This window comes from Dermacentor silvarum, chromosome 10, assembly GCF_013339745.2.
Source record: "Dermacentor silvarum isolate Dsil-2018 chromosome 10, BIME_Dsil_1.4, whole genome shotgun sequence".
Classification (NCBI taxonomy): Eukaryota; Metazoa; Arthropoda; class Arachnida; order Ixodida; family Ixodidae; genus Dermacentor; species Dermacentor silvarum.
In genome coordinates, this window is record NC_051163.1 from 53150471 (window position 1) to 53172252 (window position 21782).

The 21782-nt window shown below is 48.8% G+C and overlaps 1 pseudogene; it reads right to left on the reverse strand.

The window, feature by feature from the left end:
* Positions 1-19792, reverse strand: part of LOC119431534 (putative uncharacterized protein DDB_G0271606) — a 95116-nt pseudogene extending 75324 nt beyond the window's left edge.
* Between the last annotated feature and the right edge of the window lie 1990 nt (positions 19793-21782).

A 21782-nucleotide genomic window follows, 5' to 3' on the forward strand; every position in this document is an offset into this window, starting at 1 on the left:
TCTTACGCAGAAAACGGGAGCACCGCCGCAAAGACGGCTCGAGGCGACACTTGAGTATTGGCACGTCGCGGGTGGTCGCGTCTCTGTCGCCCCTGTTCGTGCGTGGGTCGTCGGCTTCTTCCAGCGCGCTTGCTTATTCTCGCCTTATACGTACACCCGCTCCGTACGTGGATGCTGGTTGGCTACGCGTGGTTCTGCTGCCCGAGTACGAAGTTGAGGGTTAGACTACCGATCGCGGTATAAGCGAAAGAAAGTAATTCTCGATTTATGCGTTGTTTAACGTATTGGTAGGATGGAAAATGTTATCGTTCCTCTCTTTATGTCTGTCTGCTGAAAGATAAATATATTGTCATCCCTCCACCGGTATATAACTCGAAACTACGAGGGAGACCCGTACGGATTTCTCAAAGAAATTTCGCACACTCTTTAAAAAAAAGGGGGTCGGAGTAGTTACTATCCTAGTGTTACATTATTTCCTACCTTATAGTATAACTACAATTGGTAACGACGGAGTTAGGGACATAACTGACAAGGTAGTCACTGTTGCTAATGGGTCTCAACTACCAATTCCGAACGCAGTCAGCACCACCGGTGTCAAAGTTTCTTTTCTATAAAACATATACATATAGGACCCGCTGTGTATTACGCCACAGCTGGTCCGATATATGTAGCAGAGGGGAGAATTTTGGTATCAGGTGGTGCAAACTGCGTTTGGAATTGGTTGCTGAGACCCATTAGTAATAGTGACTACCTTGTTTAGAAAGTTAAGTTACTAACTTTATCGTTACAACTGCCGTTATACTGAGGTCGCAAATGGTGTGACACTATGGGCAGTAACTACTACGACCTTTTTTCTTAAGAGTGAAGGCTGAAGAAAATTTGGTCTTGGTCTTTGGGCCCACAACTAAAAAGCCTTTCCGGGGTAGTCGTTCTTACTGTCTGAGCTAACCAGGAGTCGCACAATTCGCAGGGCGATGCCGAATTATTCGACCAATGGATGAGCAGTGACACAGCAGTTGTTGGGTGGATGGAAGTATTTGCGTAACAGGAAACTTGCTCTACCTAACTGATTTGTCGCTGTCCGTTAATCGACAACTCGAAGAACAGGGACACTAGGCAGACGGTGTCCCTGTGCTTCGATTTGTTGATTAACTTGCCCTCGCGCTTTGATCTGCTAGCCTCCTGGTTAGCTCAGGTGGTTGGGCGACCGCCGCGGAATGGCGGTGGTTCCGGGTTCGAATCCTGAATGGACAAGTTTTTTCTACAAAGCTTTTTTTTTTCTCAGAAACCCGTATGGCTTTCCTTTGCAGCCATGTGCTGCATTCGGGTGGATGACAATTTTCTCTTTCATGACATTTCATCCACCTTGCAGTATTCCGCGGAACTGATTTACCATATTAAGCGGTAGACATTCAATAAAGGGTGTATTGGCACTATTCAAAACAGCAATTCTATTCACCTAAGGAAATTTCATATGGCCCGTCGATAAAAACCTGTCCATTATTGACGCTACGTACAAAGTTCTTAAGAACAATAATTTTCATGCAGCCTCTGAAGAATTGCTCATTTGAACGCGCATTATTGAAACTTTACAAAAGTTTTTATCAAATCTTCATTCTATTTGATATTGACTTTTTGTTGACTTCAGTAGAGTTTCCGTTGACATGCAGTAAAATATTGTGCATGTTATTTTTTTTTTTTTCAGGAGAATAGCAAGCGTATTCACAGCCAATGCACGGAATTCTTAAGACTACGCAACCGTTGATACTTCGTGAGTAATAACCGGGCTGGTCTTGTCAGCCCAGTTTCGGCACGAAACAAATATTTATCCTTTCTCTCCCCAAAGCGAATTTATTCTGCTTATACATAAATATGCAGCAACAATCTCACGTTACAAGCCTTCCGCATTTCGTGCCTTGTACATTGATCACTGTTTCTTTTTCTTTATTTCTTCTTCTTATTTTATTGCGCGTTGTCACCAAGTGCACGTCGCTCTACATGTTTGCCTCGCTTCTTCCTCCGGCGCAAACAGCGCGGTGGGATTTCTTCGCTAAGGCCGTCGTTCTTGTATCGTCCCCAAGACACGTTCCGGGCCGACCGTAAACACACGCACACAAGCTCGCGTCCAGACGTTCCCCGGGGAAAGCAAATGTCCCGCAAGACAGTGAATTATAGCGAGGCGACACCTTTCGCCGCGCCGAACGATAATACGCAACAACAAAAGCAGCGATGACAACAACAACGGACGACAACACGCAGGAGAAGCGACGCCGACCATCGCCATATAGCCCAGTCGCTCGTATACGCAAGTGCAGAAAAAATAAAAATAAACCAGTGCCGCGAAAAGAGGCCGGGACACCGAAGAGCTCAACGTCGAGCGTAAAGCAATTTAGCAGCAGGAAAGGCGATCACTACAATTTATACTACACCCTGCCTTACGATGGCCGCGCGTCGACACGACTTGGAAAACAGGAAGGTATAAGGGGAGGTGCAACTAACTCAGGGTATAAGAAAGAGCTTATCGGCCTCTTAATTGGGTTTTTTTTTTTTCTTCGTGACATGAAGCAGCGCAATCGAAACACTCTCCCAGGCACAAAGTGTTGGCATGTAGGCGTCTTGTTATGTTCTGTGTGTGTCGGTGTTCTTAATGTGCACTTATTTTATCAACGCCGTGAATAACCAACTATAGTGTGGTCAGTATATAAGCTTGCCTGTTTGCGTTTCTTTCTTTCTTTCTTTCTTTCTTTCTTTCTTTCTTTCTTTCTTTCTTTCTTTCTTTCTTTCTTTCTTTCTTTCTTTCTTCTCTTCAGAAAGTCTTGGTTTTAGGTACACAGTTCCCGGTTGTATTTGTTCATGAGTCCACATTATCTGTCTATTGGAATTGTTCTTGCCGTTGCCACCACTCGGACCGAGTTGGGGTGACAACGCACCGTCAAAAACAACATAACAGAAGTGGCAGTAATCAGCCGCATATATCTTCCTCCCAAGTGGAAGTCTAAGTGTCTGTCACGCTCATCAAGACTCGATCTCCCAAACGTTTTCTTTTCTCGGAAACTTACTTAACAGAACTTGTTGATCGGTGATGGCAGTCAAGTTCATTATGCTTAAATAAAGATGCAACGCAACATACACAAGTACGAACTAGGAGGCAGACACGGGCCGTGGCTGTGTATGTGCCTTCCTTCGTCCTTGTCTAAGTGAATGTGCTCCAAATCCTCGCGCAGACGGCTACTATGTGGTCTTCGTCAGACAGCCGCCATTTTAAGTCCTGGTGCAATACTGACGTAGCCGGCAAACGAGACAGCTTCGAGAAGACAGCATCGAAGTCTGCAACGATGTAGGCAATACTTTGCTGGCGATGTAGCGAACAGCTGGACGACGCAGACGAGCGCTGGTATAACAAGGAATGCGGGACAAAGTGGTATCACGTGACCCCTGTTAAGGCCAGACATACCATAGCGATCAAGACCTGTATACGTTACAGGCGTGAAACCTTAAGCGTGAGTGCCGTTAAGGCGAGAGGCATATGACCGCCTTGGGAAAACAAAGTTTCAGGCAAGCGATTGGCGTGAGCCGTCAAACTAAAGATACCTGGGCTAAGAGCCGTGTATCCGCCGATTAAGTACATTGTACCATAGCTATAATAAAATGTGAGTGAATTAAATTAAAGCGAATAGATTTCTTTGAAAGCCGGACGCGTCTTTAAATTAAAATCTAGGCGTTTACACGACGAAACCACGGTTTCATTATGAGCTCCGCCTTATAGTGGCAGACTGCGCATTCATTTTCATTCATTCATTCATTCATTCATTCATTCATTCATTCATTCATTCATTCATTCATTCATTGAATTTTTTGGCGCAAGAGCCAGGGATGGCCAAAGAGTGCCAAATAACGGTATGATGTAGCCGATGGTGTGGTCAATTAGAAAGGGTACATGTGACGTGGCTGTACCGCGTAAAATATATAGGTGTTAAAACTATGATAACACCACGTGAGGTGTGGGATATGCTATGCATATAAAAGATATGCAACGAGGGGATGATATACTAAAAGCTTTGAGTGTCCGTAGCTCTAATGCCTCAGCAGGACCCTCGAGCACAAGGACCTGGAGACACGCGCTTTACAAACGCGTCTTATCGTACCAGCAGCCTCAGGTAAGAGGATGTGCTACGAATCTCTTGGCTTTACGACTCGCAAGGTGTCACCGCGAATTAATTTTAACCACCCGGGATTTCTTAACGTGCACCTAAATCTAAGCATACAAAATGGTCATATCGTTTTTGTTTGACAAATGTCGCAGTTTCGCCCCAAAGGCGAAGCATCAATTGCGATAACAAATTAGTAGAGAGCTATAGGAGTAGTGATAGTAGTTTTATCGGCTGCATATACTTGGACACATTCGCTTACTAACTGAATTAACAAGCGTGGTGTCAGCGCGCACAAGCAAACGTGAATAGGTCACACTCGATGACCGCCGACAACCACTGTCAAAACGCTGGCGTGAGCAAGCGCGCCCGCCGCAGCGAGCGAAGGTTCGTGCGGTCTATCGCTTCAACGGAAACTGAGCGGTGAAAGCTCAGCGCATACAAAGGTCAGAGCCGTGCGGAGATCGCTTTCAAGATACGGTGCCCGCGACAGCCCGCACCGGCACAAAGTACTAGTGCGCATTTGTTGGCAGAGTAGAAGCCGCCCCCCCCCCCCTCCCTCCCGCGCTGCCTTCCCGCTCGCTTTCCTCCTTTCGTGTGGGAGATTGAGTCATGGTTGCAAGATACGCATTTGGTGCCGCAGCACAGCGTCACCCCTCCTCCTTTCCTCTCTCCCATAGCCCCACGGCTTTCGCGCGACGGAAGAAGTCGCGTTTGCTCTCCGCCGTGCGGTCGCTCTCCGTGAAAGCACGTCCCCCGCGCGCCTTTCACTCGCACATACGGCGCGCGGCGACGATTTTATTGCCCTTGGACTTTATACGGAACCTCACGGCAACGCCGATGGCAGAAATCCACTTGAAGTCTCCATATAATTGTTATCGCAATAAAAAATTTTTTTTCTGAACGCATTTTCGCCTTCATCGAAGTGCGGCTGCCGCAGCGGCGATTGTACCTGAGACCCGGGGAAGTACGAGTATTCTGTAAGAGCCCACCTAGTGGACATGTCCATTTCGTCTGCTGTTGAAGTTCTCATTGGCTGGTCCGGGGTGCGCTTCAGCAGGAGCCACGCCCCACGCCAATCAACACTTCAACAGCAGATGAAATGGACATGTCCACTAGGTGGACTCTTACAGAATACCTCCCCTGGAGCTCAGCAGTGCACCGCCATAACCACTGAGCTACCACGGCGGGTGGCCGATGCATTCCAGTGATCCACAAAATTGCACGGATGAATCGGCCAGGGTCACAATGCCATTCGTTTAATTAAACAATCAGCTTCGATGGTTCCTGCTTAATTGTTTTTCTGTAGGGTCTTTTTACAAGAAATTTACTCCCTTTTTTTTCGGTTTAACCTGGCGGCAGGAATTCGGCGCCAAGGGGTGAACGATATGCAAGCGTGTTCGTGTTCCAATACACGAACGGGCGCGGAGAGTAAGCAGCTGTCTTCCTCAGTTACCTAGGAAACTCTCACTAGAGGGCATTCCGGCGCCACTGCATGTACAGGCGATGGCAAGCATCACGGTTCATACGGCATGTGAATGGCGCGTACTACATAAATTTGGCTAAACATCAGTCCTTCTGGCTTCAAACGACTTCGTCTTTCTGCAAATTGATAATATTCAACGAAACAACTGCTTATAAATGCAAGGAGTTTAATTGTCATGGCTGTGCACAAAGTACTAATGCCTTCAGTGTATTCAGAGAAATATATTATTGCATTGGAGGTTAACAAAGAAGCTCTAGAACAAGTCAAGGACCGCGCAAGGAGAGATGGAACGAAAAAATGTTAGGCCTAACGTTAAGAGACAAGAAGAGAGCGGTGTGAAACGGAGAGCAAACGGGGATAGCCGATATTCTAGTTGACATTAAGAGAAAAAGAATAGAGCTGGACAGGGCATGTGATGCGTAGGGTAGATATGATTAGATTAATAGAATGGGTTCTTAAGAAAAGGGAAACGCAGTCGGGGAGGTCAGAGAACCAGTCTGTGTGATGAAATTATAGGACATTCAGGCACAAGACTGGGTCAGCTGACACAAGACAAGGGTGATTGAAGATTACTGGAAGAGGGCCTTCGTCCTGCAGAGAACATAAGTACGATCACGCTGATGACGAATTTTGCCTGAAAGTTTAGGCCAATTAAAGGCAGACAAAGCGTAATAAATAAAGCCACAGGAACGTTTGAAGCCGTAAGCAGGAAATCACACAACGCCCTCATTCCCATGGTAGTCGGGTTTTTCCTCAACTAATATTAGCGGGAAACTGCGTGGTCTTCTAAGACGCAACGCTATAGACATATTTATTTCCTATAGAACTGGAGCCCACCCTTGTCGCGCCGGATCTTCGCTACACAGAAAGCTTTAGCAGCTCTCTTTTTTTGCATACACGAGATGCGTGGATCCGCCGGCTAGCTGCCCATGCCGTCTCACTTCGATGGGAAAAGCGGCGCAAACGCGCCAACTCGGCTGGGCGACCGACAGTCAGACGGTGTCAGTTGTCCCGGCGAAACGCGTTTCTTCTTTCGCCCATTGTCTGCGGGCGCCAAGCAGTGTACCTTTTGTTCCGCCGAACGCTGCGCTGTCTCCATGCGTGGCGACGCTTCTGTGCGCTCCATGCTCCGTTTCATATTTAAGCGTGCAACGCCGTAGAAGCTACGCAAGTAGTTCGGTCAACAAGACGTATCACTCCGCGCGTTACGTCTGTCTATTCGCTGCGCGCCAATGGCGTTTGCACGCGCGAGCACGCTCGCACGCGAGGCTACCGCGGCCCCGCTGCAAGTATAACAACCCGAAAAGAAAAAAACAACGAAAAGCAAATTATAGAACGATTTATTAGAGGCCGCGAAAATACACGGTTGATTCCTTCTCATGGATTTCTTTTTAACACGAAAGTGTTTTATGCCGGGGTCCACCAAGACTTCACTGACGTATTTCCGTCACGGATATGACGTTCTTACAATGTACACGAACATAATACAAAGAAAGAAACCAGAAGAAAAAGTTCCACAAACATGCAAAATTTGGAAATCGAACCCACGACCTCTCGGTCCGCGACGATAGATCGCCGAGCGTTTAACCCATTGCGCCACAAACGCATTTGCAGGGAGCTACACAGACGCGCCTTATATATCTAACACTCTTCCGTGTACCCGCGCTCTTGCTCGGGGCGGTGCCGCCGCCTACGAGCAGAAAAGAGAAGTACTGCATTATGACACTAACGCGCACCGACAGTGAACGCTTCGGTGGTCTCAGCACTACGACGCCTCGATGCCAGCATTCGAAGGGACGCTGGCATCAAGAAGCACTACCAACGCCACCTAGGTGGCGTTCACCGTACTCAGCACAGCGGAGCGTGGCCTCCGCAATTAGCTCTGAAAATGTTTCTGAAGTTGATCGCGGAGGCTGCAATTACGACGCGCTGTACGCGCTGATTTGACTCGGTGACGATTCAGTTACGTGCTTTGTCTTGCGCGTTGTATTAGTGTGTCAGTTACGTGCTTCGTCTTTCGCGTTGTGCTAGCGTGTGCAGCGTAGTGCAGCTTCCATATGCACGACGGTTGCTCATGGTCATCGACGTTGGTAGTCGTGATGGAGGAGACGTGCCACCAGGCGTCAGCGTGGGTGCATCAACGCCTAAGGGCGCTTTAGCCACAAAACACCAATAGACATTATATATCAATGTGCAATAAACATTACACTACTTCTGTGAAGACACGTTTCACTTTCGTGTTCTATACCGATTCCTATATAAGAGGGATCAACCACATTTTTTTTTTCGCTTAGTACTGAAACTACATAAGGAACAGTTTCACCTAATTGATGGCAAGAACACCGAACTATTTGTTGGTGCGAACGCAACAACAGCGGAAAGTCCTTCTAGCTTCCAACAGCGTTGGACGTGAAGTATGAGGCCGCGTGTAGCAGTCGGAACCGCAGCCATGTTGCAGAAGAAGGGCATAATTGTAAATGGCGCAAGAACACTCAGTATTTTTTTTAATTTTACTTGTAAGGTAGCGAGACGAAAGGGAGGAAAGGCAAATGAACACGCACGGAGACTATAACCCTAAAATCTGATTTCCATCCCTACACTGGGGGAGGGGGACGTATTGTAACGTTCTCAGAACGATACAGCTGTGTAAATATACAGGCAGAGGACACAATTCATTGTCATACACCAAAATTTATGGTGACCCAATGTTATATAGGTTAAAACTAGCAACCAGAACGTTTTTCGACGCTAGAGGGGACCGAAATTAGACAAATTCGTGTATTACTGATCACCTGTCACAGTACCTCGGTGGCTGCGGCGTTGCGCCGCTTAGCTCGAGGTCGCGGGTTCGATCCCTGCGCGGCGGCCGCATCCCGAAGGGAGCGCGATGCAAATGCGCTCGTGTATATACCGCGCATTGGGTGCACGGTAACGAAAAGCCCTCGCGCTAGAATCGCACGACAAGCTTCGCTTACCCCCATTTTCTCGACAGAGGAAATGCTGGTGATTTTTGTCTCTTTGGGTCCCACGTGTGACAAAGGCAGTTCAAGGGCGCGTTACAGGTCCCCGAGCCCACAGGGATATGTGCCATTGAGCTTGGACCGTTTCCGCACTATCACCAGGATCGGCCCACTCTTCAGCGTGACACGACCACCGCCGCCGCCGACACTTGTGAGCCTATAAGGGTTCGCTTAAAACACTGACAAAATGATTTGGATTGACGTCAAATTTCCCGGGAAGGTTCCTGTAAAAAAAAAAAAGGATTAAATTTGTCCCGTACCGGGAACAGGGGGGCACGTGAAGTTTGTCGTACCTAGGGAGTCTACATGCAAGCGCTGTTTGTAGGCTCCCTAGTCGTACCCTCAAAATTGGGTGTGGCGTTCCCTGGCTTTGTGGTTCGCTGCCCTTCGTTGACGCTGGGCTTCGGTAAGACGGGCTTTTAACGTGGGATCCGCTGCCTGCCGCTGTAACCGAGCCTGGGCTTGGACTGCCTTGAACGCAGGATCCGCACGGCGAGCGCGAGCCTGCTCCCGGCGAAAGCGGCCTGTTCCGCCGCCGACCGAACAACACGGCGCCTTCCCATCCGTTTGCCGAGCGTGCACTGTAAAGGAAACCCGACGCAACGCGCGTGAGGCCCTTTCCTTCCCTTGCCCTTCCCCCGGCGCGCGCCCACTCCTGATTGGGTGATCCCGTCACGTGTTACGGGCGCGCGCCTCACGTGTTTCACCAGCGGTCTATTCTGATCCTTTCTCGCCGTTTTCCTTCACTTGCGCGAGACGGGTGTCTTGCGGTCACACCTTCAACGGCACCGAAACTTGTGAGGCAATACAAGCTTCGCTTGAATAAATCAATGGCTTTGAAAAGAACGTTTGCTAAATTTCGGGAGTCGAACCCGGACCTCCGGGGTGCGAAACGAACAAGCTTCCCGGACGCCACGGCGGCTCCACGGTTCTCGTTGACTACAGGTGTGCCTAGTGCGTGCGTTATTGCAGACGTGACGGCGCAGCCCATGCAAGTGGCGCCACGTCATGGGTGCATAGAATAAAACACATTAATGTCCAGATGAACGGCGCTGAGCTGTCCTCCGAGTTGTGAACTCATCGCGGGTAAGCGAGTGCGTTGGGACGCTTAGCGCGTTTTCACTGGGCCTTACCGAAATGCAGTTAGGACGCAGGCGAGAGCTTATGTAGACAAGGAACGCGCGGGAAAAAAAACATTTCACCAAACGGACTATAATGCTTTCGCATTTCTGCAAAATCCCTTCTGCATTTCGTGAAGAATACTGGATTGTACGAACGCTCGTGACAGCGGAGATTCTTCTGTGACTGGTCTCTGCGAATGACTGACTCTATATTATTTTTCTTTTCTCCGTATCGATTCTTCCCCTTTTCCCCTCCCCAAGTGTAGGATAGCCAATCGGACGCAGTCCTTGGTTATAACCTCCCTACCTTTCCCTCTTCGTTTCTCTCTCTCATTTCCACAAATAAGCAGTCGTAAGTGTCTCTGTCGAATTTTTCTAATTTTTTTTGTTATCCATCATTCATACACTGAAGCGAACCGCTGGACTGCCATATTTCTTTCTAGCAATATTGATATCGAACAGGATCGTGGCCGCCTCTTTTGTTAAGATGACACTTAGAGGAACGGGTATTCGGAGTACTTGTTGCGTGCTTTAAATGAATTTGTGTCATTTTGTTTCCGATATTAGTTGTGATAGGTTAAAAAGCGCACGCAGTGGACTGAATGCGCCGTCAGAGCTATCAATCTTGGTTCCTGTGGAGAGTGTTATAGAAACATTTTGACAACATCAGCAAACATTATAGGAGCGACAATTGTGGTTCCACGAAAGGACATTTGGTCAAGACTTGAACGTTTCGTAATGTAACGTAATCTGTAACATCCTTCGCTTCGACGTAACCGAGTGTGCAAAAGACTGCGACCACTGCGATTCTATGCTATTGTGCGCTCGCCGCCAACTTGGCTCCTTCTGTTATAATTGAAATGGCGTACTTTGTCGAAAGTATTACTTTAAATGACCTGTAATGCGTTTGGTGTCTGTAACCCACGGTCTTGGTTGCTGCCGAAGAAGACACACGCAAGAGTCTGTTTTATTTGAGTTTGAGTTTATTGATTATAGGCTTCTATAAGACACACAGGTGTAGTACAATGTACAGAAAGTCTTCCATAATGAAACGCTCTAATGGGACATCTTGTTATGATATACGCAAGAAAAGAAATAATACGTAAATATAGAAGCAATTCTGAAGCTTTGTGGTAGTTGGACGTAATATAATGAAGTTCCCGAGTTACTTTGACGCCATATCTAACATTGTCCAATGTCTATATAAGAAGGACCGTTCCCGCGTCTCTTTCTCTCTTAACGTCATAGTCACAGAGCCACTGCGGCGGTAAAATCTGCATCTTAATATTCTGCGCAATGCCGTCCAAAAAGGCGCATCAGTATATTACTCGTACGTGGCATAACGACATGCAAATGTACAGGCAAACTTTACCGCCGACGCGTTGTATGCAATCTTAGCGTCGCCTCGCAGCTATAACGACCCTTATCGAGCAAATGGTTCATCGCACGAAGCCAACACTTGCCGAGCCATCGTCCAGGTGAGCATGCTCACGGACATTGCCCGCAGATGTAAGACGCCGAAATAGTACTGAATAAGCGTTCTGTACTATTTCCCTCATGGGGCCCGAGTGGTGCGTCCATTGCTATCCCGTTCGTTTCAATCGCCAGTGGCAAATGAAAGCTGCATGTTGCGCATTCGCCAAAGCAGACCCGCGGGATACGTCCGATTTTATGATGACCATGACCATCATGATGATGATTTTCATTGGCACCCCCTTCGAAACATGGCGGCAACAAATAGTCACCTAGCCTGCTCGAGCTAACCAAGGTTTTGGGTACATTTATGCAGTCTAGCATTTGTCCACATCTTCTCATGAACTTTGATCTCTTCATTAAAAACTCAATCTCCTTATTGTGCCGTTATACGTTTGACTGTAATAACTCCGGTCATATCAATCACTTCCATGCACTTTTTTTTTCCGCGAACGTTCGAAACGTCGCTTGTTAATATCGACTGCTGACCAGTCAATGCTTCCATCCACTTTGAATCCGAGCGCTTGCCTGGAAGGCACGCGTTCCCTACGGTTCTTGCTGCGCGAGTATCTTCTGGTTCCATTACGATGTGCCGAGTCGTTCCCGGACTTTTTGCTGCAGAAAAAAAAAAAAGAAAAAAAAACATGTGCTTCATGCTGTTGCGATCATTTGCTTCGGTATGTGTTTAAATATCATTAAATATGTCTCAGCGCACCCACGGAGTGACTCCGCTCGGCGGAGTGCAATCGTACTTATACATCGCTTCCAGAGCATACATGATGGCTGCTTACAGCGCTTGCTGCTGGCAAAACGCGTTTTTACGCTAACCCGTCGAGGTCTCAGACGGGCGGCGCCTTTTTAAACGTGGGATCGCCCTACCACCGAATGCGGATTCTTTTGATGTTGACTCGCGCTATGGTATACTTAGCTCGATTGCGCCACAGCGCCTGTTGTAATAACCGCGCGCTATTTCTCGGCGACTACGCAATTTTTGAAATATATGGTCGGATGAACCGTCTTCATATTTCGACTGTTTTGTCGTTGGTTTTTATTGCGCTTTGTTTAGATTAGTCTGTGTCTGAATGAAAATTCCTCGGGCACGAATTCTTCTCAGGCACACATTTGGTTGCACTCTGGTGCGCACTGATACGCGCTTTCTTTCTTTCTTTCTTTCTTTCTTTCTTTCTTTCTTTTCGCAATCGCCCACAGTGCGCGTTAAGTATGGGGCAACCCCTTCACTCTAATTTTCTTTCATTTTTATCATCGCACAACCGTATAACCATTCCGCAACGCCCCTCGAGGGCGATCGTTAAGCAAATGAGGTGAGCACCTATGTGGAGCATATAATTAAGAAGAAAACGAAGGAGTCTTGCTAATGACCCTGAATTCTGCAATCCACGAGCGATTTACAGGCACCGTATTTCGTCGCTAATCTTGATTTTTCGCTAAATGCTTCAAGTTTTAATGAAGCTGCTGTACGAGATGGTTCTTTCGGATGTATCCAAGTGTATACGGGCATTGGAAAGCGATTGCGTAAGGTTGACAGAGTTGACGGCTGTTGCCGACAAAGGTATTGTGAATTTATTTTCAACCGCGGGGCTCGGCTCCTATCTTTGTAGCGATACTCCCCCTCCGGCGGGTAATCATGATCCCCCGTTCAAGATGGTCATGGTCTTTGAAGGGTTTAGTAAGATTCGTGCAATAATATATCTAATCTATCTATGTGTTCTGTTCTGTTCTGTCCGTCCATCCGTCCGTCCGTCCGCGAAGTATCCAGGAACAGCCGTGCGGTCTTCGCATCGCACAATTATGCTACGTTTCCGCAGTTCCCTAAAGTAGGCAAATTAATTATGACACATATACGACATGACCTAAGTGAGTGAACGACTAAGAAGGAATAAAAACTACGGTAACATCAATATCAGCAATAGGCTGAAATTTATGTCTCAGTAGCAAGTAGCCTAATATGGATGCTCGAATAGTGAAAGCTCCTAAACGAATCAAATACGAACATTCGAGAAAAAACGTCCTTCAAATGTCGAATCGAATACCGAACATTCTTTTTTATTTCTAAACAAAGCGAAATATGCAGTTTTCGTAGGATCTGTTTCGGTCAACTAAACAAATCGCTCAGAAATCACCGACGATTATGAACGAACAAATGAGCGAGAGAGAGAGTGTGTGAAAGCGCGCAAGCGAACCAACGTTTTCTTTTGCCCAGTCCGACCACCGATCAAGCGCGAAAACAGCCGAAAGGGCCAAAGAATGGTATTCGCTTTAAAAAAGGCTATTTGATCGCTGAACCAAACTAGGTTACCGCAGGAGCTGCGCCAGCCGTGTGGGGCCACAGGAATTGTGCAATATAGTCGCAAATAGCTTTGCAACCACGTGGCATTGAAATTTATATCACCCATGGAAGAAGAGTGCTTGGGCGCATCTCGACAAGGGATGCGCAATGGACTTCGACGAAAGCGCCCCGCAACCGTTAGCGCAGGCGGCCGAGAAACGCGACACTTCTATGTCACCGTTCACAGCATTCAAAGCTTCAGACGTCACAAAGCTCTCGCACAATAGCATCTGCTTCTCAAAGAGCTATTTTTTTAGTATGCGTTCGGTGACAAACGCGCCCCTCAGTTCGATTGCGCGAGAGCATCTAAGTCCCCGATTGCGCGCGAGCAAGTGCCCGATTGCGCGAGAGCAAGTACGAAAACGGGCGAAAGAGCCAAAGAAATGAATTGGGGTTTGTTGAAGGAATGATATGCTTGATGGTGTATATTTGTTGCAGTGAGGATGTTTATGTATACGTTTGCTGTTGCGGTTGTATAATTCTGCAGAGAACAGAGCCGATAACGAGCGCATCCGTAACGGTAGTGCAGATGACCTTACATATATACACGTCGACTTGTTTTATGTGTGCTGTGTTGTGTTGAGCCATGTCAGACGTAGTTTCCGTTGAACGGAAAACTGCGGGAGACATCGAAAAAAAAAAAGCAGGTTCTGTGGCGAAACGCTTATCTTATGCTTGTGCCGCTGCGAACATTTGGGGAGCCAGTAGAAATCGAATAGCAAGCGCTATTGGATTCACATCCGAAATTTCGAACATGCGCATACCGTTGTAGTAGGTAGACATCTAGTGGTGTAGCTGGGGGCTCCGTTCGAAGTCGGTTGCCCGAGTGCGTCACGAGCGCGCATGCGCGGCGCGCGGACCGGGCTTTGTCTATATGAGCAGGCACGCAAGTTTCGATGCTGGCAAAAGGCGGCGATCACTTAGTTTCATAGCAAAAATTATTAAATCACCTTTAGTGCAAGGACTTTCATAGTGAATTATCGTTACGTATCTCTTTGACAGTGAGAATTCGCATATCCTGTAAAAATTCATAGGGTGAAAGAAAGAACAAACGGTCGCGAGCTCTTACGTAAAAGCCGGGTTTTTTCCGACCCTGACGTACTAGGCGCGCTGCGCGCTCGCCCGTAACTTTCGCAAATATTTGGAATAATTCAAGAACACGCGCAACAAAACAAAAAGGAAAGCAAGAAATAGAGCTCCGAGAAACGTCTCCCCTCCCCTGCACCGACAGGAAGACAACGACGGAATTTTCAGCCGGAGTGTAGGAGTCAAGGACGACTTTCTCGTATAACGGGCGTTACAGCACAGCGAAGGAAACGCAACAACCACATGCGAACAACCACATGGCGCGCGTAACGTGCTCCGTACACGCCGCCTCGTCGTCGCGTCGCGCGTCCTCATTAGCGCCTCGCGTCGTCTCTCGGCGCCTCTCTCGCGCGCGCGGAGCGCCCAGACAGCGTGGCTCGTCTTCGCCCGCGCATCTGGTCGCCGCGCGGAGAAGGTGTCGCCTTCTGTCGACATCGCCACAGGAAAGAAACAAACAGGCAGTCGCTCGAAACTAAACGAAATGAAACAGCGACGGAACGGATTGGGAGGGATGCACCGCCGGGGTCAACACCCACGAAAGAAAAGACAGCGTATAGCGGCTTCCACAGCACTAAACTTGGCGAGACTCTTTTGCATGCCTCGCGTGCTCTCTGTCAGGGTGTGAAAAGGATCGCGAGTTGTGGTGGTGGAGGAAGGGGAAAACAACGCACTCCAGTATGCGTGCCCACACGTCTTTTTCTTTTTTTTTAAGGATAAATAAAGAGAAAGAAGTCGTCGGCGTAAGTCCCAGAGCGGCGCATAGTGTGGCGCCATATACTACTTCCCTATCAGGTGTTTCAGTCGGGACTCCCCTGTACAGTGCCCTGAGAGTAGGCGGCTGTCTGCTTTAGGGCTGTAGAGTATTTTGGAACGCGCTAAAAAACGCGCTCGCGTCGAAGCATCTGAGTAGGTCTGCTTGTTGTGCGAGAGATCGGTGACAGACACTCTAGCACAATCGTCCGATGAGCTTTGGTATGGGGAACGAACGAAGATAACGGTACCGGTGGAATGGTGGAAGTGTGGCGGCGTTATACTATAGTTATACGACGGATACCGGTGAATCTGTACCGCCTTTCCACCATTTGCGAAATAACGAGGCAGTCATTTCTGCCTTCCATGTCCTGTAGTTTTTTCACCTTTTACACCATAACAAAGTACGAGCCAAGTGATCCAACTACAAGCAGCGATACGTTAAGGTTCTTCCTTCTCTTCTACCGCGAGCACCCCCCTGGCCGACCCTCAGTGCCTTTACGAAAATTATCACTCACATTGGCATATCGACATTGATCGCTTCCGTGGTGAAAGTGGCCTTCGGCTTAGCCAAGTCACGGCAAAAATACTAACTCTATGTGGCGAAACCACTAGCGATCACTGCGTAGGGAATTAGTTGATGCATGGGTTTTAACAACACCATAGCAGCTCGGGGGTTGTGAGAGACACCTTAGTGAATGCTTGCAGGTTAATTTCGACCACTTCGGTTTCTTTAACGTGCACCTTAATCTAAGTGCGCGAGCGCTTTTGCATTACTGGCCCGATCGAAATGCTGCCGTCGCGTTCAGGAACCGAACCTGCGACCTCGTGCTGAGCAGCAGAACGGCATAGCCGCTTAGCCATGGAGCCCTGAAGCCAACGCTTCGGCAACAGGACTTGGTCATCGTCAGGGCAGCATGCTTTACCTTATAGCCAACGTTTAGTTCAGTGAATTTGTCTTCGTTAGGGCGCCAGCTATTTGATAAGAGGACTTGTCTTCGTCAGTACAACACGGCCTTATCTTGGAGCCAACCTTTCGACAAGGGGACTTGTCTTCCTCAAGGAATCAAGCCTTATCGTAAAACCAACGTTTCCGTGAGGTAACTTGTCTTCTTCAGGGCATCAAGCCTTATCTTGGACCCTATATTTTGATAAGACGACTTGTCTTCCTCAGAGAAACAAGCCTTACCCTGGAGCCACCGTTTTGATAAGGCGACTTGTCTTCGTCAGGAAAACCGGCCTTATCTTGGAGCCAACGCTTCGATAAAGCGACTTGCCTTCGTCAGGGAAAGTTGTTGCCCTGACACAGACAAGCCTTCCCTTGTCGAAACCATGGCTCCAGAAAAAGGCATCTCCCTTCATGAATACAAGAATTCTTGTCAAAATGATGACTCCAGAGTAAGGCATCTCTTGTTCGCCGGCTGTTGATCAGTCGCTTCATTCACGATCTCATGATCATGATCAGTCGACCATCTGATGACGTCATGTTACGAGATGCGCATGCGTGGATCATCATGGGGGCCGAATGGAAGCCATGCCTTGAGTACTCGGTGTTTGCGCGCGACCGTTTAATTTATTGGCGGGGATTGCACATTTCGAAAACTTTCGTGTACGTTGAATCTACCGCTGGGTCAGCTTCTTTTTTTTTATATTCTTCTAATTGTAAAACAATGTGAAGGTTTTCTTCGTTCGAGTCTGCTATCCCAAATTCCGCACTTGTTACTGTATCAAGAATGAGAAAAGGAAAACACGAAAGAAATGTCAACATGCACTATACACCCACGAACACACCACAGGCACACAGAGTGTATCTGCGGTCACCAGCATCGAAAGCGCCGTTCCAGTGCCCGTGACGGTCACCCATCACAAAGGAGAGATGCGGGGAGGGGAGGGGTGGGGGGTGTTCTGTAAGAGTCCACCTGGTGGACTGTCCATTTCGGCTGTGTCTGATTGGCTGCAGCTGTACGAACGGGACACTAACTGTCTCCTCCTCACTCGTGCAGCTGCAGCCAATCAGCAGCGGCCGAAACGGACAGTCCACTACGTGGAATCTTACAGAATACCCTCACAGGAATCAATTAGCAATGCAGTTTGTTGTTGCCGTTGTTGTTGTTCTCCCGGTTATTGAGCTTTGAACTGGCGCTGCTACTCTCCGCAAGGAATTGCGCGAAACTCGAGTCTCCATGATTGCCAACCTCAAGTCTTCCGTCGTATTTTCTTACACAACAAACAAGAACCACACACATGTGCGGGCAGGTCGCGGTGCTCCGTTGCAGCGTCATTTTTTTAAGTTCTCGGCAGTGATGTTTCCCAGCTGCACATTACGTAACGGGGCCTCTGCCGACGTGGTAACCGCCATTTTTCATCACGTCAGCAGCGAGAAACGCGACGAGCCGCGCCACACACTATCGCGTCTTCCTAACAAGACGCGACAACAACGGAAAGCCTCTTGACAGCTCTTGCAATGCGCGGGTGGTTCTTTTTTTTTTTTTTTAAAGGAAAGAGACGCAGTTTGCGCAGGCTGCGCGCGCGTGCCTTGAGTAGCAATGGCGACGGTTGCTTTGCATCGGAGCCTGTCTCTTGGAGCACGGTGGGTTGCGCGTTGCATTGAGAAGCGCAGCGCCCGTTTTTTTTCGTTGCACAGGAAGTGTGGGGCCACGGTGAAAAAAGGCGGGCAAGACGCGCGTCTTCTCTGCGCACGCCTCGCGCTCGCGACTCTCCGTATAGCGTCCTTGTCACACTGACGGTAAGCCGGAGCTCTCTGGGCGGCGAGGCATTTCGAGGAATGAAGCTGTCAGGCAACACTACGTATGCATGTTTGCACAGTTCTTTACCCACGTTCGCTCCTTACACGGTGAGAAGCATAGTCTCCTACAAAAAAAAATGCTATATGGGCAACTGTGGCGCTGTAATCGCTCTGTTGCCATGGCAATGACGTGCAATCGACGGATTTGTCTAATCTTCCTGCTTCTGGCTTCGGATGTACTTGTAGCGTCGTTTGTTTCGCTTTATGCGTCTTTGTTCCCCTAAACTGTCAAGCAATCTTTTTTTTTCAAACGCTTGGAGGCGACAAGATTCTGCGAACAAGCATAAGCATTGCTAAATGTTGTTTAAAAATCCTCCTCAGACCCAGAGCCCGTTCAGGAAAATAATAGCATTTCAAGCAGGTTATGTTTATTCCTGCTCCTCAAGCAGATTTTTATTAAGGCGAAGGCCTTAAATGCCTCATCAGGCGGTGACCTTGAAAACGCATCGGGCGGTAAAGAAAGTCACGTGACCTCGTCTCGCGCAGAGACGCGCTCGTGCCACTCGCGCGTTCGTCGTCGTCTTCTTGCCCAGCCGGCTCCGATGCCGCTCATCGTGCCAAAAAAGGCGAAGTTAACTAAGACGCAGTTAATTAATATAGAGTTAATAAACGCACTCGAACCCACCACCTTAGCGGTAGCCGAACCCATGACCTTCGGTATTAATTTGGGCGAAGGTAATTAAGGCGCAGTTAATTAAGGTAACGTCAATTAGGGCACTCGAACCCACAACCTTCGGTGGGAGAAGACAAGTAATAAGAAGTAACAACGCATTCGAATGAGAATGTCAAGTAATGTAATAAATGTCTCGTGAGTGCGCAGGATTTCGCCTTCACCCTCTTTGACGTATGCCAAAGTGACTTTACTAAAGTAAAGGGAAGCGCCGTCAGAACGGCAGAAAACTAGGCGGGGTGATGAAGTTGGGAAATTTGCAGGCGCAAGTTGGAATCAGCTAGCACAAGACAGGGGTAATTCGAGATCGCAGGAAGAGGCCTTCGTCCTGTAGTGGACTTAAAGATGGGCTTATGATGATGATGATGGTGGTGGTGGTGGTGGTGATGATGATGATAATTATAAAAGTGACTGTCAATTTTTTTTACCCACTGCTGTATTGTGGTCATGACAACACCACTTTTCCTTTAAATACACCGGTTTCTCAACAAGAACAAGCTAATCCTGAAGAGGAATAAAAGCAATGCACCCAATTGGGTACTATGGGACCAACGAGGTTATAACGAAAAACATTTTGTTGAATGTGATCAACTTGCAAAGTCTCGAAGTCGTTTGAAGTCCACTCCTCGTTCCCAAGCCGGCCGAACCACCATCCTTGCAGCTCCTGCGGGCACTTACGCTAGATTTCTTAACATATGACCTCCAAGATCGGGCTGCGCGCGCTGTACAGTGAGCGCTGCCCGGTCTCGGAGGCAATAAAAGCACGTTCCAAGTGAGCCACCTTCTCGGTGAGTGGCCCTGGCTAACACTCACTTACAGGATTAAAGAAACCACTTGGGCAGGAGGAGTGCCACCGTGGTAGTTTAATTGGTACAGCTCCGCCATCGTGCTGAAGGTGCGGCTCCAAATTGAGCAAGTCACACACACACACACACACACACACACACACACACACACACACACACGCACACGCACACGCACACGCACACACACGCACACACACACGCACGCACGCACGCACGCACACGCACACGCACACACGCATGTACACGCACGCACGCACACGAATTCACTTCCCCTGGGCTTTCTCTGGTTTCACTGTCTATTACCCCGCATGGTTGTAACCAACAAAGCACCGATCCCCTCAGATCTTCTTATTCTTTTACCTCACATTTCTCTTAATAGTTTTTTGCAGGGAACCGTGATTTCGGCGCTATGTCGCATTGCGAAGTGTCTGCGCCTCCTACAGTAGAGTACATGCTGCAAGCGCCTTTCGAGCCCCCAGGGTCGACGGTCCGCCGTCGACGCGTAAAACGCGTGCGCGCGTAAGATAATCCGTGCGTGGCGGTCTCATCCAGCTCGGTGTGCGACGCTCCTAATCTGCGTGCGAGCCTTGAAAAAAAGCTGCGCGCGTTGGGACGCGTCGATGCGTGCGAGGCGGCGAACGGAGCGCGCGCAGTCGGGACCTCTTTTTGAACCAAAGATAGCCGCGACAAATGGCAATGGCGTGGCGAACGCGAGTGCCCTCTTTTCTTCCTTTTTTCGGGCTACTTTTCTTTTTCGTCCTTTGCCTCGGCGCTCGTTTTACTTTTTCTCCGATAAAAGCGTTCCAGAGGTCGCGTCTGCCATTTACAGCCTTTTCAGCCTTGTTGTCTAAACAATAGCAACGCTCACATGAGACGCACAGAGCTAAGCTATAGGTCAGCTTCTGAAGTTCAATGTCGTGGTGCTGACGTTCTCGCGTGCTGTTGCCGAATGCAACCAGTAAATCGATACTGTCGGTATGAGAACATGTTCTTTGCGGCGCTCTGAGGAGGCAAGTATAACGTCTAATTTGCGCTAAATGGGAACAAAGCTATGCTCCGTTACAAACTGATTTGGCACTTGTAGAAACTACGTGCAGGGCGTGCTTTAACGCCTGCGACTCCACTCCAAACTGTGTTGAGAAGCTGCAGACGGCTTCATGAATAGATCGATAAATCGATAAGTTTGTCTATATCTGGTGCCTGCCTGCCTGCCTGCCTGCCTGCCTGCCTGCCTGCCTGCCTGCCTGCCTGCCTGCCTGCCTGCCTGCCCTGCCCTGCCCTGCCCTGCCCTGCCCTGGCCTGCCCTGGCCTGCCCTGGCCTGCCCTGCCCTGGCCTGCCCTACCTCTCCTTGCTTGTCAGTCACGCAAACAAAAAATGTCGCAGTTTCGCCCGAAAGGCGAAGCATCAATTGCGATAGCAAATTAATAGAGAGCTATTCGAAGTAGGGATTGTAGTTTTATCGGCTGCATAAACTTGGGCACAATCTCTTACTAACTGAATTAACAAGCGTGGTGTCAGCGCGCACAAGCAAACATGAATAGATCACACTCGATGACCGCAGACAACCACTGTCAAAACGCTGGCGGCAGCAAGCGCAGCTGCCGCAGCGAGCGAAGGTTCGTGCGGTCTATCACTCCAACGGAAACTAAGCGGCGAATGCACAGCGCATACAAAGGTCAGAGCCGTGTGGAGAGCGCTTTCAAGATATGGTGCGCGCGACAGCCCGCACCGGCGCAAAGTACAAGCGGCGTTTTTGGCAGAGTAGAAGCTGCCCCCCACCCCCTTCCCTCCCGCGCTGCCTTCCCGTTTTCCTCCTTTCGCGTGGGAGATTGAGTGGCCAGTTCTCCTTGCGCCCGGTTGCAAAATACGCATTTGGTGCCGCAGCACAGCGTCGCCCCCCTCCCTCCCATACTCCCAAGGCCTTTCGCGCGACAACAGTCGCGTTTGCTCTCCGTCGTGCGTTCGCTCTCCGTGATAGCGCGCGTCCCCCGCGCGCTTTCACTCGCACATACGGCGTGCGGCGACGATTTTATCGCCCTTCGACTTTAAACGGCTCCTCACGGCGACG